This window comes from Prionailurus bengalensis, chromosome B4, assembly GCF_016509475.1.
Source record: "Prionailurus bengalensis isolate Pbe53 chromosome B4, Fcat_Pben_1.1_paternal_pri, whole genome shotgun sequence".
NCBI classification, from domain to species: domain Eukaryota; kingdom Metazoa; phylum Chordata; class Mammalia; order Carnivora; family Felidae; genus Prionailurus; species Prionailurus bengalensis.
In genome coordinates, this window is record NC_057358.1 from 125,991,980 (window position 1) to 126,005,337 (window position 13,358).

Below are 13,358 nucleotides of genomic sequence, written 5' to 3' on the forward strand. Positions count from 1 at the left end.
GAGAAAAATAACTAAATAAATATAAATATAAATAGATAATAAAAAAAGCCCATCCAGACCTCCTCCTGGAATTCATGCTCTGGGTCAGGTTTCTCTCAGACTATATTCAACAGATTGGCCGAAAAAAGAGAACGATCTCCATCTCCAGACTTTTTTCTGCCTGGTGCCTCTGCCCACCAGCAAACATCACCCAATGAGTGCCTGGGCCTCTGGTTAATCACATTCTGCCTTCACCTGATGCCTACAAAACTCTTTTGACGGTAAGTGGGAGCATTACAACTGTTGATCCCTTCTACATCAGTGACTTCATTTCTAAGAATTGTTTCTAAAGAAATTATACAAAATAGAGGAAAGGGTTTGGGTACAGACTTGTTTATTACTGAATTATTTAGAATGGGGGGGGGGGGGGTGGCGGGGAGAAAAGCCTGAAATCCACACAAATGTCTGACAATAGGAGAATGACTAAGTAAATTACAATACGCAATCAGAATGTATCACAGTCATTAAAAATGTTTTGAAAGGATTATAATAATATGGAAAAAAATCTTACATTAACTAAGTAAAAATTAAGATTTAAATTTTATATTCGGAATGGCAATACAAAAAGAGAAAAGGCCAAACTAAATGGTGCATTGACTGAAAACTGGAAAGGTGCTCTAAAGCATTAACTGTGGTTTTCTTCTTTGGGTAGTGAAACTATCAAAGGTTTTTAGTTCTGCTTTTGCCTATATTTTCCAAACGGTTTAATAAACGTACAGACAAATAGATACCACTTAGTATGTCTCAGTGTTTATCCTGGGCCAGGCCTACTACATAGCACATTTCATAGATTATTTTGTTTAAATCTCCCAACAACTCTCTGAGGTGGGTACTTTCATTATCTCCCTTTTACAAATGAAGAAACTGAGGCTCAGATAACTTAATTATCTTGCCCAAAGTCATACAGCTGATAGCCAGGGTTTTAAGCCTGGTCTGTTGGATTTCAGAGCCAAAGCATCTTACCCACCCCACTCTCCTCGATAAGAGAAGAAAATAGATAAATAATTTACATACAACTATATATGGAAATATAGATATTAAACTTCTTTTAAGCAGTAGATCCATTCTTCAAGGTTAATTCAAGACTGATCTCCTTTGTGAGAATTTCTACTTCCTGCCCCTAAGCTCTTACGCTGATGTTTGCTCCCTCCGTTACTCTTACGCTGTCCTACATTATTGGCAGTCTTTCCACATATAGCATTTATACCTCAGGTAGACCAGAAAGCCCGAGTGAAGGAAAAGCATCTTCTCCTCACTCTTTTTCTCCTTTCCTACCTCCTTCATTTGCACCATACACTTCAGCTGTGATCGCTCTGCATGGTAAGACAAAATAAGCTAGGACTGGGGTGCCTGGGTGGCTCAGTCGGTTGAGCGTCCGACTTAGGCTCAGGTCATGATCTCACAGCCTGTTGGTTCAAGTGCCGCATCGGGCTCTGTGTCTGATAGCTCAGAGCCTGGAGCCTGCTTCGGTTTCTGTGTCTCCCTCTCTCTCTGCCCTTTCCCATACAGCTCTGTCTCTCTCTCTCTCTCTCAAAAATGAATAAACGTTTAAAAAAAGAATAAAACAAAATAAAATCACTGTAACTAAAAAATAAAAAAATAAAAATAAGCTAAGACTCCCAAATTTGTGTCTAAAGGGAAGTTGGGAAGCCTTACCCAAGATTTCCACTTACTTTTGTAAGTTGACTTTGTTATGGCTTGTTGCTACCTCCAACTCCCGGCTCCACTGCCCCAGTTCATTCAGAAAATGGTCTCATCTTTGCTGTCCCTGACCCAGGTGGAAACTCAACCCCTTGCTCGTTTCTACAGTGAACCCACACTACAGGCCTATCTGAACATGTAGACTTTATCAAGGATGTTGGAGGGCAAGGACAGGCTTACACTGTTGCAACTCGAACAACTTCAATATGAATATTAAACATCCCTATGAAAACAAAACAAAGCAAAACAAAACAAAACAAAACAAAACAAAACAAAACCCTTTGGCTACCAGGCCCTGGAGAAGTACTATTTATTGTCTGCTTTGCTCTATGAGTATCTCACGTAATCCTCTCCCTTCCTCCCATTGCTTTCCTACCCCACCCTCCCCCCACACCCAACTCCACACTCCTCCATAATGCACAGCTATCCTGCTCACTCAAGCCCCAAGCTCCAGACTCAGCTCAACCTTTCCAGGTGCCCCACCAAACAAAAGACCCTTTCACTGAAACTGAATCCACTCTGCTCGGACTGTTGTGTTGCTGGACAGCAAACATTTTACCCTCCTCTATTACTCTCACATATATAAATTTCATTGAGAATCTGCTTTGTGCTGGATGCTGAAGATACACAAAATTGGAAAAATACACAAACGATAATCCTTAAGAGCTCAATGATTAAGTTCCTTAAGAACTCACAGCTTATAGAACAGGTAACCACCATACCAGACCATTGGTGCTATAACTGAAGAAGACACAAAGGGTCGTGGAGCTCAAGGGGAGGGTGCATCCTGTAAATCTGGGCCTCTTAAAGAAGCGAGGGCCAGACATGAAGGAGTCTTAAGTTCTGAGTTCCTTTCTCTAGCCATGGGTTCAGCTGATGTTCCTCACATTTATTTCCCTTCCAAAAGCTTCTCTTGGGCTGTGGCTGCCAAGATTCTTTCCACTCCAATACACAACATACAGCAATTTATGACAGACACTAATCCAACAGCCCTGACTTGCCCTTAACTCCAATTTGAAACGTGCAGCACATTAGCCCTGCACCATCTCTGCCGCACCCTGCCGGGTACCATGGGCACCTTCAAGACAACCTGGTGGGTTGAGCAACAGAGGATATTGAGGATTCGTCCAAAGAAAGTCAACATGTGCTACATGTTCACTCAGTCAAGTCAATTTTCAACCTAAGTTTCCTGTTTCCTGTTCTCCCCTCTTTCAGAACCAAATGCAAACCAGAGCTCTTCTTTCAGATTCTTTAAAAGCAAAGGGGGACGAGGGAGGGCCAGTGATCTCTGTTATCACAAAGGAGGTTGCCTGTCTTGACACTAGTTTCAAAAGTTCGTTTACAAAATACTGTGACTGTGCTTTATTTTAGCCCTTGCTTGAATTTTAAGCATTGAACATCTGGTTGTCAAGACACTCAAGCTGCTTATCATAGAAGTTCTAATATTTGTGGAACCGTGGGATGTGCTATTTATTGTGCATGCTCATTACAATATCAGGTCTAATCCTCATAATGAACTTACGGGATAAGGGGCATGTCTTTTCTTTAAAAAAAAAAAAAATTGAAGCTCTCAGCATTTTCCCAAGAACACGGGGCTGATAAGTAGAAGGGCTGTGAGTTTTGAAGCCCGCCTCATTGGAGTCTAAACTCACGGTATCGCTCACATGCATTCATCAATGGAAATAAGAATCATAATGATTTTGAGGTCTCTTTTCCTAGTAATTTGAAACGGAAAACCAAATATGTCATCTTTTAAGGGTATAATCAGGATTTGCATTTACCCTAGCATAATATACTGCTATTAAGTTCAAAGTTCAAGTCGTAATTATTGTTGTATTCTGGGTTGAGATATTTAAAATTTTTTTTTAATTACAAAAGAGATATATGCTCATTGTAAAATTTAAAACTTTATGAAGTGGGGCACCTGGGTGGCTCAGTTGGTTAAGCATCCAACTTTGGTTCAGGTCATGATCTCATGTTTCATGAGTTCAAGCCCTGCATCGGGATCTGTGCTGACAGGTCAGAGCCTGGAGCCTGCTTCAGATTCTGTGTCTCCCTTTCTCTCTACCCCTCCCCTGCTCACACTCTATCTCTCTCTATCTCAAAAAAAAAAAAAAACAACTTTAAGAAGTATAAAGTTAAATATAAATGTCAATAGCCCATAAAAATTTGAATAAACACTTCACCAAAGGAGATCTATAAATGGGAAATAAGTATATGAAACATGTACATTGTTAATCATCGAAGAAATGAAACTTTAAGCCATCCATTAGAAGAGCTAAAATTGAAAACAATTTTTTTTTTAACGTTTATTTTTTTTTGAGACAGAGAGAGACAGAGCATGAACGGGGGAGGGGCAGAGAGAGAGGGAGACACAGAATCGGAAACAGGCTCCAGGCTCCGAGCCACCAGCCCAGAGCCTGACACGGGGCTCGAACTCACGGACCGTGAGATTGTGACCTGAGCTGAAGTCAGACGCCCAACCGACAGAGCCACGCAGGCGCCCCTAAAACAATTTTTTTTAACGTTTATTCATTTTTTGAGAGACAGAGAGAAACAGAGCATGAGTGGGGGAGGGGCAGAGAGAGAGGGAGACACAGAATCTGATGCAGGCTCCAGGCTCTGAACTGACAGCACAGAGCCCAACGTGGGGCTCGAACTCACGGACCATGAGATCTTGACCTGAGCCGAAGTCGGATACTTAACCGACTGAGCCACCCAGGCGTCCCAAAGAGCTAAAATTTTAAAGTCTGATCATGCCAGATACTGGCAAAGATATAGACAAACAGACATGCTCATACAGTGCTGGCAGGATGTAAAATGGTGCAACCACTTTGGAAACCAATTTTTCAGGTTATTAAAAAATTAAACCTACACCTACCATATGATCTAGACAGTCCACTCCTATGTATTTACACAAGGGAAATGAAAGCATATGAAAACACAAAGACTGGTACACAAATTTTCCTAGTGGGTTTTTTGTTTGTTTTTTGTTTTTTTTTTATAATAGCCCCAAGCTATTAATAATCCAAATGTCCATCAGCAGGTGAGTGATAAGCAAATTGTGAAACATCCATACAATGTAATGCTATTGAGTAATTAAAAGGAATTAATTATTGATATACTTAACAATGTGGATTAATCTCTAATTTTGTTCAATGAAAGAAGCAAGACAAAAAACAAGACATATTGCATGATTCCATTTATGTAAAATTCTGGGAAATGCAAACCTTTAGTGACAGAAAGCAGATCCGTGGTTTCCTGGGGATGGGGTACAGGGAAGAATGGCAGGGAGGGCTTACAAAGGGATGTGAGGAAAACTTTTGAGGGCAATGGATATTTTCACTATTTGGATTGTGGTGATGGCTTCATAGTTGTATATGTATGTCAAAACTTATTAAATTGTACATTTTAAATATGTGCAGCTCATCCTATGCCAATTATACCTCAATAAAATGGTTACACACACACACACACACACACACACACACTCACTCACAATTAATAGCCCCTAAACCCTCTCTTGAAATTACCACTAATATCAATTTTATCATCATCTTTCTAGAGATTTGCATAGCAAGAATCATATTATACACTATTTTACAACTGGCTTTTTTCACTTGGACTTTTTTTTCACATGAGTATTCATGAAACTACTTCATTCCTTTAAATGGTTTCTCAGTCATCCAATACTTGGATGTTTTGTGATAGCATACAGGCTCTCTATTTGTGGACATTTAAGTGACTTCCAGCTTTTTCTAGAGATTTTTTTTTTAATCAAGACAGTTATTTCCAGAGTTATGAACACCTGACTTAGAAGCTTCCTGCTCTTGAAAACCGTCCCTTGCTGGTGGTCTCTCCTGCTCCACCCCACCAGCCAGCAACCAAGCTGTTCTGGCCTACTTGCTCCACCTGGTGGGCAGTGTAGGAACTGGGCAAGGCTTATTATCTCTCCTGTGCGAGTGGTTCTCCAGGACTCGTTTGCCCTTCTGAAATCCGTCTGGCCCTGAATGCCACAGTGATCTTTCTAAACACAAATCTAATTCTCTCAGTCTCCTCCTGAAAACTCATCAACTAAAATTAGCCTGAGCCCCTTATCGGAGCATACAAAGTGTTACTACTCTGGCCCCTGCCCAGCTTTTCAGCCTCGATTTCGGTAACTCCCCTCCTGGCACTTTGTACTCCAGAAATACATAATCAGCTGTGGTTCTCTAAATACACAGTGCTGCTTTCTACATCCATATCTTTGTACGTGCTATTTGCTCTCCCTGGAGTGCCACTGTGCCTTCTCCTGTCCAATAGGTGCTTGGTAAACTTCATTTCACCTTCAAAACCATACTTACTAGTCCCTTGCCTCTCTGCAGTCTTTTCTGTTCCCTCCACATGAAGTTGATCACTTCTTCCAACTGTGCCTGGTATATACATCCAATTCCACGCCTATAACATTTTATTATAGTTACCTATTTGTATGTTTGCCTCCTGCACCAAACTGGCTCCCTCACTAAACTTGAGAACCACAACTATCTCTTGGTCACTGTGCATCTTTCACGGTGCACAGAACAAAGGAAGGGAGGCTTAATAAGCAGACACTAATAAAATGAACTGACCACATCTGCAGCCTAAAGGGAATGGTGTCGAGTGCTTCTTTTTCTCATGAATGTAGAGTCTGCCAAAGTTAGGATGCCATTGGTTGGGACACAAAGTCCAGAGGCTGAGACCAGTCAGAGGGACCACACACTCTAATCTTTACCAAATACATTGTCAAGTGATATCCACCACTTGGTTAAGCCCGAAGATCCTTGGAACTATCCTGAACCTAGCATTCCTCATTCAGTACTTGGGGAACAAACAATGGGGTATGGTTTGCAGTTTACAGCCTGGTGCCTTTGGCTGCCACAGGGAAACTGTTCCAGTAAATGCAGAGTTTCCTGACTTTTTTTTCTTACGTCCCCAGGAGAGAAACTATGGGGCCATCATGACACCCCCATGTGCCTCATTTGAGATCCAAAGGAAGACGTTTCTTTCTTTTACTCATTCATTCAACAAATATTTATTAAGTGCATCCATGGTTTTAGGCACCATTCTAGGCTTTTAGGATACGTAAGGAACAAAACAATAATCCCTGCCCTTTTGGAGCTTAATGCTAATGGAAAAAGAAAGACAATACTAAAAACATAATAAGTAAGTGCATTTCATAGTGCACATAACTGGAAGTTAAGTGTTGGGGAAAAAGGAAGAGTCAAGCAGGTCGTGGGGTACTCTCTATGAAGCTACTGATAGCAAAATGAGCGAGCAAACATAATACCTCTGGAGGTCCTGTATGGGAGATGATTTCCTCACTGTGTATGTTCATTTGAGGGGGATTTCTGTTCCTCAGAGCTGAAAGCATCCTAACTAAACTGAAGTAGCCACTCTGGCATGCACTCTTTAAGAGGAATGGTCTTCCACAAGTCCCGCCTGTTTCCTGGACACAGAAAAAAAATTACAAGGAGATGCCAGAGTCTCAGGTCCCACTTGGGGATTTTCCTGAGGGTCTCTGATGACCCTATGTTCCTACTCATTCAATTACATCCATCCCAGTTAATCTCTTTCTTGCTGTGAGACTTGGAAGTCAGAGAGCTGCACCTCAAAGTATACCCCCAGGACAAGATAAAAGGTTCGAGATTCACACTCATTTGCTATTCAGAGGTATGCTCCATCCACAGGGACCAGGCCACCAGCAAGACCCCATCTCCCAGCACCGTCTCCAGCCTGAATAATTGTCACAGCCTCTTAACTGGCGTCCCTGCTTCCCTCCTGCCCAGCCATACCTGGTTATCCTCCCAGCAGCCAGCATGGTTCTTTTAAAACATATGCAACAACCTATCCCTTCTCTCCAACTTCTTATCACTTACTTATCCCTTTCTTATCCCTTCTCTCTCACTTCTTATCACTTACAGGCTGTGTGTGATCTGGCTTGGGTTAGCTCTAACCTCATGTCCCACCCCTGACCCTTTCCTTACCAGTCACTCTTCCTTAAGTATGCCAGCATGCTTCCATATCAGGCCCTTTGCATTTGTTATTCCCCCTACCTAGAACATTCTTTCTTCAGACACCTGCAGGCTTATGCCCTCACTTCCTTCAGATTTCTGCTCAAATATAAGTTTAGCATTAAGGCCTTGCCTGACCAAGCTCCCTAAAATAGCATGCCACACCTGTCTGTCCATCTCCTTACCCTGCTTCATTTTTCACCATAGCACTTGTCACACCTGAAATTATCATATGGATCCATTTATTTCTGTGCCCCCTTCCTCCTCTACTAAAATATGAGCTCCTTGAGGACAATGACTTTGCCTACTTGATTCACTGCTTGGCTCTCCAGATACAAACAGCGCCTGGCACACAGCAGGTGCTCCATAAAAGTTTGCTGAATAAATTAATGATAACTCGCCTGACTCTATCTCACTCGGTGGCCAAGTAGGACATGCACATAAAGACACACATCCCTTTAAAGCCTCTTCTTCCTTTCCACTCCTCTTCTGAGTCTTAACAATATTTTTAGGAAAGCCTGCCTCCCATCTTCTCTTTTCATTCCCTTGAAGAAAATAAAATATAACCCTTTCAAGAGTCATGTCTGATTAGAATCTGATTAGTGCTACAGTTATTGTGTTGCACACTAACAGAACTGTCTCCTGGATACCAAGCTGTGTGGGAACTGATAAAGCCAGACCTCGTGGGGCCTGAAGCATGAGCAACCAAGGTCAGGGAGGGAGGATGACTTCCACCTCAGCATGGAGCCCAAACAGAAAGTTCAGAAGCTTCAGAAGCATACAGAGTTAATCTACTTGGCATGGATCCTGGCTGTCCTATGGCTTACAGGCAGAGGTGGCCAACCATCTCAGTGAGCATTGGATGTAGACACTCAGGAATCTGAGTAGGCGGGGACAAGCGGGATTAGTGCTGTGTGGCGTTTGTAGGCTCAGAGGCACATTTTGCCGCTCAGGAATATCTGGGCGATGCTTTAAAGGAGATTCATTTCCAGCAACACAGTTGGGAGGCCCCCATGCTGTCATAATTTAAGTACAAGAAGGAAGTGTGACATCATTTTCCACTCCCAAGCTTGTGAAGGCTGGGACTCTAGGCCTATACCTTTAAAAAAAAAAAAAAAACTGCAGAGTTGGAGATCAGCGTTAGATTTAAAAGCGAACCAGATAAATCAAGCTTCAAAGTCATGGAAAAGGTCAAGAAGACTTTAGTAAATATGCCCCCAAATTCTGCTACTACCTCAGTTTTTCTTTCTTTAAATTAGCTTTTTCCTTCAAACATAAACATGCTGGACTCATTCTTTTTCAGTTTTATTTCATTGCTGGCATTGTATTTTTTTTTTCAATATAACCAATTGCCGTTTTGAAGACATTATTGCTTGAACAGTGTTTTGTGAGTCACCTAAGGAACTTTAACTAGATATTCTTGTAAAGTATCCATTGAAAATTTTTGGAACATTCACCCGTTTACAAATCAAAACTGCTCAACAGTAAGTTGTTTGTTTGAGCACTGATACCTACTATGAGCAGAATGATCTTGGTTAATCCATTTGCTGTGGGCCAGAAACTTCTGCCTTTGGAGAAGAGAAAGTCAGAGAAGGGAGGAGTGTGAAAGGATGGGCTGAGGGGTGACCCTTGTCTGTTTGGAACAACACCATCAATCTTCTCCAGGAAAGTGGTTGCTAATTGGACAGTAGCCATGATAAAGACCATTAATTCTGACTGATGGCATCTGGTGAGTTAAGAGCACTTTATGTTCTTTCAGCATTTGGAAGTATCTCTTCCAACTGCTCCAAACTGCTTCAAACCAAATATCACCTAGTTTATAGAAAAGTAGCAAATTAGCAAAATATGCACACGAGGGGGTGTGTGTGTGTGTGTGTGTGTGTGTGTGTGTTGAGGGAAGCAGGCTTATTCATTTTATCATCCCTCCTTCCCTCCTTGAAAGTCTACTATGGCCAGAGTAGTTCTGGAAGAGTTGACAGTGGAAGGGTGGGGCGTGGTTATAAAAGTAAGTCAAACTTGCTCCTTACTTTCAAGACAGGAAAAATTTAGAGGAGAAAAGAACATGAATAAGAATAAACTCATAAAGGATGCTGTAAGTAACACTTAAGGTCACTTTCACACCTGAGATTTTATTATTCTGTTCGTTTATCTGTCAACAAATACGTATTCAGATCACCTAAGGGAAATTGAAACAGGGGCCCACTGGGCAGAACAAAGAAGGTGTAATTACTTCCAAGTGTGGGGCTGTAAAACGTTATGATGCAGATGGCATCTAAGCTGAATCTTAAATGGTGAGTAGAATTTGGGGAAGTAAATTTGTGGGCTCAGTGGCACTGCAAGAAGTATGGAGAAGCTTGGCCACAAATTCAAGGATCAATGGGTGGCTTGATGTCCCTAAAGCATAAGCGGGGTTTGTGGTAGTTTCAAATTGTGTCTACAGGGGTGCCTGGATGGCTCATTCGGTTAAGCACCTGACTCTTGACTTTGGTTCAGATCATCGTGATCTCAGGGTTCATGAGTTTGAGCCCCACATCAGGCTTTGCACTGACAGCACAGAGCCTGCTTGTGATTCTATCTCCCTCTCTGTCCCTCCCCTCCTTGCTCTCTATCTCTCTCTCTCAAAAAAAATAAATTAAATAAATAAAATAAAATATGTCTACAAATTCTTTGAAGCCCCTCCCACGGTAGGCCTAAGCATGTTATATATTATATATTGTATATGCTATATGTTATTATATATAATGTAAAATGACGGCATATAATATAGTTATATTATTACATAGTATATATATTTATCATATATCATATATAATAAATGAAGGTATATAATTATTTTATACATAATATATTACATATAATAAATGATATATTTATGTTTGTAAATATATACATAAGTAGATCACTCATTTTATACATTGTGTATAATAAATGAAGGTATATATAAAATAATATATACATATATATATACATATATATATATGAAATAAGTCAAGGTAAAGCCAACTATTCCAAATCTAAATAACAGCTTACATCTTACTGTCATAAAGTCCAAGTGGGTATTTCTGACCAGAAGGCAGTCAGGGACCGAGGGTCCTTCCATCTTGTGATTCCTCTCTTCTAGGCTTCCACATTATCTGCACAGTCCATGTATGGGGAGAGTGGTGTTTAAGAGCCAGTCTAGGGGCACCTGGGTGGCTCAGTCGGTTAAGCATCCAACTTCAGCTCACGTCACGATCTCACGCTCTGAGAGTTCGAGCCACGTGTCGGGCTTTGTGCTGACAGGTCAGAGCCTGGACCCTGCTTGAGATTCTGTGTCTCCCTCTCTCTGCCCCTCCCCCACTCACGCTCTGTCTCTGTCTCTCAAAAATGAGTAAAGTGTTAAAAAAAAAATTAAGAGTCAGTTTAGAAAGTGGCACACATCACTCCCTTCCTTCTATTGACCAGAACTCAGTCACGTGTCAATATCTAACCATAAGGGAGGATGTGCAACAGGGGGAAAAGAAAATGGATATGCATGGTTTGTCAATTTCTGGTGCATGTTCATATTACCTACATTTCACTTTGCTTTTGCGGGATTTCCGGGTAATTAGGTATTATTATTTCTATTTTTTTTAACTTTTATTTATTTTTGAGACAGGGAGAGACAGAGCATGAATGGGGGAGGGTCAGAGAGAGAGGGAGACACAGAATCTAAAACAGGCTCCAGGCTCTGAATTGTCAGCACAGAGTCGGACGTGGGGCTCGAACTCACGGACCGCGAGATCATGCCCTGAGCCAAAGCCAGATGCCTAACCGACTGAGCCACCCAGGCACCCCTATTACTTCTATTTTATAGGTAGAGTAGCTCAGACTCTATAAGATTAAGCAGCCTGCCTAAAATCATGTAACTAATAGATAAGACTACAATTCAAATCTAGGTTTATTTTAATAAATCCAGACTCTTTTATGCTAATTTCTCTTATGCCAATTTCTCCTACCCCTGCTATTCCCTAAAGGAAATATTTAGATTGTTCTGTGTCTTTATAAATAGTTATAACTGTTTGAAACACTGCTTGATCAAACATCAGTTTTCACAAAGTTCTGTGTAGTCCTAACTGGTCCCTAATCTTTCTTGGTTTGCCTAACATTTATTTCAGCTTATCCTAGCTCCAGAAAATCTATCTATCTAGATTTTCCTCAAGAACCTCTACATTCAGCATTCATGTATCTTTTGTTCTTCTTTAATGGGACAACCAGATTTTTTCCAGTTTAAACAGATAACGGAATACACTTCCTTCTTCAATTTCACAATTAGCTCTCCAATCCCTCTGATTAACTTGAATACTTCCTGGTTTTCTTTTTCTTTTTTTTAAGTTTATTTATTTATTTTGAGAGAGAGAGAGAAAGCGTGAGCAGGGGAGGGACAGAGAAAGGGAGAGAATCCCACACAGGCTCGATGCAGAGCCCAATGCGGAGCTTGATCCCACAAACTGTGAGATCATGACCTGAGCCAAAATCAAGAGTCAGATGCTTAACCAACTGAGCCATCCATGCGCCCTGAATATTTCCTGTTTTTCAAGCAAAACAAAAAGAAGACAAGAACAGTTATAAAGCTTATCAGAGTTAATTCTCCTCTTAATCATTGATCTTTCATCAACTAGCTTTCTGCCCTCCCAACCAATATTTAGAAGTTTTGCCTGTAAGGTCATCTCTTTGATCACTATGCACAGCATTGAATGCCTGCTATTTGAGGGGCATTGTGTAAGGGAATACAGACTGATGTAAAGATAGATTATTATCTGACAGAGGGTTTGGGGCAAACATCAGCATCACTTACTGCAGGCTTCAATGCACCACAGGAGTACCTCCTGTTTTCTTAACATCTGAAGAGAGGTGCACTTGGATGAGGGCACAGCTCAATGTGCTTCAGAAGAACCCCCATCCCAGGTTCTAATGGAGCAGGCATGGCAATGACCATATTCAGAAGACACAGGGTGGTCTCAACCATGACCACCAGGCAGTCTGCGTGTAGTAGGTGGCTGTTGAGAGGACCACCAATAAACACCAGTAGCCCAGGTAGACCTAAAGCACTAGTGAAATTAAGCACAACCTCTCCTGCTCGTGAAGAAGAACACCTCAAATACCAATCAGTTCACAATCAAGCAACATGGGATGAGCATCCCAGTTCAGTAACTGGATATTCAAACTGCCTGTCTCCATACTTATAAAGATGAATTGGAGGGGTGACTGGATGGCTCAGTCGGTTGAGCGTCTGACTCTTGATTCCAGCTCAGGTCATGATCTCATAGTTTGTGAGTTCGAGCCCCGCATCGTGCTCTGTGCTGACACTGTAGAGCCTTGGGATTCTCTCTCTTCCTCTCTCTCTGTCCCTCCCATGCTTTCTCTCTATTTCTCTCAAAATAAATAAAAATAAACTTAGATGAACTGATTACAGTCCTTAAACACAAGGAATTCACGGTCTAAAATGAGTGACTTTCATGTAATCAAATCATTACAAGGCATATGTGATTGATACACGCTTTAAAAGTTTGCCTGAAGTCTGTTTTTCCATCTAGTGGTGTTTAGCAAGATTTCTTGGGTGACAATATT